This window comes from Pongo pygmaeus, chromosome X (assembly GCF_028885625.2).
Source record: "Pongo pygmaeus isolate AG05252 chromosome X, NHGRI_mPonPyg2-v2.0_pri, whole genome shotgun sequence".
Taxonomy (NCBI): domain Eukaryota; kingdom Metazoa; phylum Chordata; class Mammalia; order Primates; family Hominidae; genus Pongo; species Pongo pygmaeus.
The window spans coordinates 158131973-158137030 of record NC_072396.2 but is presented as its reverse complement, the minus strand read 5'-3'; positions in this window follow the sequence as shown (position 1 = coordinate 158137030).

Sequence of the window (5058 nt, the reverse complement as noted above, 5' to 3'; positions counted from 1 at the left end):
TTTCTAGTATGTTGCCTTGGCCTGTCTGTCCATTCTCATGCCAGTGAATCCACAGTATTTTAATGACAGAAGCTCAGGTGTATACTGTAATATGTTTTAGGCCACTTATTCCTCATAGCTCTTCCTTTTCGGTGATTTTGTAGCTATACTTGCCTTTTTAAATAGGCATTATAATATCATCTTGTTCTCTCCAGGGCAAAAGAGGAATTGCAATAAACTTAAAACTCACTTAGAGAGAAGTAACATCTTGAAGATGTTATAATGTCCTCATACGGAACAAGGGATTTCTACCCACTAGTCCAACTCTACTTTTGTGTCTTTGTAAAAGGCATTTTATACTGTTTTGAATATGTCTTAATTTTAAGCCTCTTTTTTAAAACCGTTTTTGTTGCTCTTGTAAATGAAGTTTGTTTTGTTTTTAACTTTTGTCTTCTAACTGGTTATATTTTTATGTCTGTGGAGGCTGTTGATTTTTGTGTGTCAATTTTATATACTGAAAACTTTCTGGTTTTTTTTTTTTTAATGTTTTAGTTACTTTTACCCCTGATTCTCTAGGGTACTCCAAGTATATTATGACGTCATCTGCAACTAGAGATAATTTTAGTTCTTTTCCAATTCTTTTGCTTCTAATTTCTTTGTCTTGCTCATTGCATATGTGACAACCTTCAGGACAATCACAGGTAATAATGGACACATTAAACGTTTTTCCCTGCTTCTTTACTAGAATGCCTCAGGATTTCTCCATTATTTAGCATTCAATTTTGATTATAACTTTTTTCAAATTTTGCCATTTTTCAGTATCTTTGAAGATAGTTGTACAATATTTTCCTTATGCCTATTAAATGGCAAAGGTTTTTATTATTATTATTATACTTTAAGTTTTAGGGTACATGTGCACAATGTGCAGGTTAGTTACATATGTATACATGTGCCATGCTGGTGTGCTGCACCCATTAACTCGCCATTTAGCATTAGGTATATTTCCTAATGCTATCCCTCCCCCCTCCCCCACCCCACAACAGTCCCCAGAGTGTGATGTTCCCCTTCCTGTGTCCATGTGTTCTCATTGTTCAATTCCCATCTATGAGTGAGAACATGCAGTGTTTGGTTTTTTGTCCTTGCGATAGTTTACTGAGAATGATGATTTCCAGTTTCATCCATGTCCCTACAAAGGACATGAACTCATCATTTTTTATGGCTGCATAGTATTCCATGGTGTATATGTGCCACATTTTCTTAATCCAGTCTATCATTGTTGGACATTTGGCTTGGTTCCAAGTCTTTGCTATTGTGAATAGTGCCACAATAAACATACGTGTGCATGTGTCTTTATAGCAGCATGATTTATAGTCCTTTGGGTATATACCCAGTAATGGGATGGCTGGGTCAAATGGTATTTCTAGTTCTAGATCCCTGAGGAATTGCCACACTGACTTCCACAATGGTTGAACTAGTTTACAGTCCCACCAACAGTGTAAAAGTGTTCCTATTTCTCCACATCCTCTCCAGCACCTGTTGTTTCCTGACTTTTTAATGATTGCCATTCTAACTGGTGTGAGATGGTATCTCATTGTGGTTTTGATTTGTATTTCTCTGATGGCCAGTGATGATGAGCACTTTTTCATGTGTCTTTTGGCTGCATAAATGTCTTCTTTTGAGAAGTGTCTGTTCATATCCTTTGTCCACTTTTTGATGGGGTTGTTTGTTTTTTTCTTGTAAATTTGTTGGAGTTCATTGTAGATTCTGGATATTAGCCCTTTGTCAGATGAGTAGGTTGCGAAAATTTTCTCCCATTTTGTAGGTTGCCTGTTCACTCTGATGGTAGTTTCTTTTGCTGTTCAGAAGCTCTTTAGTTTAATTAGATCCCATTTGTCAATTTTGGCTTTTGTTGCCATTGCTTTTGGTGTTTTAGACATGAAGTCCTTGCCCATGCCTATGTCCTGAATGGTAATGCCTAGGTTTTGTTCTAGGGTTTTAATGGTTTTAGGTCTAACGTTTAAGTCTTTAATCCATCTTGAATTAATTTTTGTCTAAGGTGTAAGGAAGGGATACAGTTTCAGCTTTCTACATATAGCTAGCCAGTTTTCCCAGCACCATTTATTAAATAGGGAATCCTTTCCCCATTGCTTGTTTTTCTCAGGTTTGTCAAAGATCAGATAGTTGTAGATATGCGGCATTATTTTTGAGGGCTCTGTTCTGTTCCATTGATCTATATCTCCGTTTTGGTACCAGTACCATGCTGTTTTGGTTACTGTAGCCTTGCAGTATAGTTTGAAGTCAGGTAGCGTGATGCCTCCAGCTTTGTTCTTTTGGCTTAGGATTGACTTGGTGATGCGGGCTCTTTTTTGGTTCCATATGAACTTTAAAGTAGTTTTTTCCAATTCTGTGAAGAAAGTCATTGGTAACTTGATGGGGATGGCATTGAATCTATAAATTACCTTGGGCAGTATGGCCATTTTCACGATATTGATTCTTCCTACCCATGAGCATGGAATGTTCTTCCATTTGTTTGTATCCTCTTTTATTTCATTGAGCAGTGGTTTGTAGTTCTCCTTGAAGAGGTCCTTCATGTCCCTTGTAAGTTGGATTCCTAAGTATTTTATTCTCTTTGAAGCAATTGTGAATGGAAGTTCACTCATGATTTGGCTCTCTGTTTGTCTGTTATTGGTGTATAAGAATGCTTGTGATTTTTGCACATTGATTTTGTATCCTGAGACTTTGCTGAAGAAAGGATCAACAAAATTGATAGACCGCTAGCAAGACTAATAAAGAAAAAAAGAGAGAAGAATCAAATAGACGCAATAAAAAATGATAAAGGGGATATCACCACCGATCCCACAGAAATACAAACTACCATCAGAGAATACTACAAACACCTCTACGCAAATAAACTAGAAAATCTAGAAGAAATGGATAAATTCCTTGACACATACACTCTCCCAAGACTAAACCAGGAAGAAGTTGAATCTCTGAATAGACCAATAACAGGAGCTGAAATTGTGGCAATAATCAATAGCTTACCAACCAAAAAGAGTCCAGGACCAGATGGAATCACAGCCGAATTCTACCAGAGGTACAAGGAGGAACTGGTACCATTCCTTCTGAAACTATTCCAATCAATAGAAAAAGAGGGAATCTTCCCTAACTCATTTTATGAGGCCAGCATCATCCTGATAACAAAGCTGGGCAGAGACACAACCAAAAAAGAGAATTTTAGACCAATATCCTTGATGAACATTGATGCAAAAATCCTCAATAAAATACTGGCAAACTGAATCCAGCAGCACATCAAAAAGCTTATCCACCATGATCAAGTGGGCTTCATCCCTGGGATGCAAGGCTGGTTCAATATATGCAAATCAATAAATGTAATCCAGCATATAAACAGAAGCAAAGACAAAAAGCACATGATTATCTCAATAGATGCAGAAAAGGCCTTTGACAAAATTCAACAACTCTTCATGCTAAAAGCTCTCAATAAATTAGGTATTGATGGGATGTATGTCAAAATAATAAGAGCTATCTATGACAAACCCACAGCCAATATCATACTGAATGGGCAAAAACTGGAAGCATTCCCTTTGAAAACTGGCACAAGACAGGGATGCCCTCTCTCACCACTCCTATTCAACATAGTGTTGGAAGTTCTGGCCAGGGCAATTAGGCAGGAGAAGGAAATCAAGGGTATTCAATTAGGAAAAGAGGAAATCAAATTGTCCCTCTTTGCAGACGACATGATTGTATATCTAGAAAACCCCATTGTCTCAGCCCAAAATCTCCTTAAGCTGTTAAATGGCAAAGTTTTAAAATTGCTAGTATTCCACCTTGTATTCCTAGAATAAATCCTACTTGGCCATGGTGTACCATTTTCTCATTGTGATTTTTGAATCTGTTTGGTAATATTTTATTTAGGATTGCCACATTAATGTTCAGAAGCGACATTGGCCCATCTGTGATGCTGCCATTATCAGCTTTAGGGAATATTGTTCTACTTCCTCCTAAAAAAGAAGTCCAATGTTTACCTTCATTTTCTAGTCTTCAAAGCAATTTATAAGTGCTGCAACTATTTGGCCCTAAAGGTTTGGAGAAAGTCCCTGTGAAGGAATCGGTGCCTGATGGTCTCCTATGGGTTATTTCCTTCACAATGCTATTTCCTTTGTAGAAACTGTCTTTTAACCTTTTAGGTGCTATTGGGGTCAATAAAGTATATTTTGATAAGAAATTACATTGTTCATAGAGCGTTACAAATGTATCCGGATAGAGATGCGTAAAGACGTCCCTTTGGTTTTTACAAATTTCCTCTTTATTATAATTTACAGGCACACCTCAAAGACATTGTGGTGTTCAGTTCTAGATCATCATAATAAAGCAAGCAACACGGATTTTTTGGTGTTTCTTGGATATAAAAGTTTAAGTTTACACTATACTATAGCCTATTAAGTGTGCAAAAGCACTTTGTCTAAATTTATATACCTTAATTTAAAAATATTGAAGTATTAAAAATGCTTAATATCCCCTGAGCCGTCAGTAAGACATAATCTTCTAGCTGGTGGAGAGTCTTGCCCCAATGTTCATGGCTGCTGACTGATCAGGATGGTGGTTGCTGAGGATTGGGGTAGCCGGGACAATTTCTGAAAATAAGACAACAATGAAGTTTGACACATAGAGAGACTCTTGTTTTCATGAAAGCTGTCTCCATAGCATATGATGCTGTTTCATAGCATTTTACCCACCCACAGTAGAACTTCTTTCAAAGTTGGAGCCGATCCTTTTAAACCCTGCCACGGCTTTTTCAACTAAGTTCATGTAATATTCTAAATCCTGTGTTGTCATTTCAACTACATTGCTGCATCATCTCTAGGAGTAGATTCTATTTTAAGACACACATTCTTTGTTCGTTCATAGACGCAACTCCTCATCTATTCAAGTTTGATCATGAAATTGCAGCAAATCATTTCCTTCCTCAGGATCCATTATTCTTTCTGGTTCTCTTACTGTGTCCATCACATCTGCAATTATTTCCCTCACTGACGTCTTGAAACCCTCAAAGTCATTCAT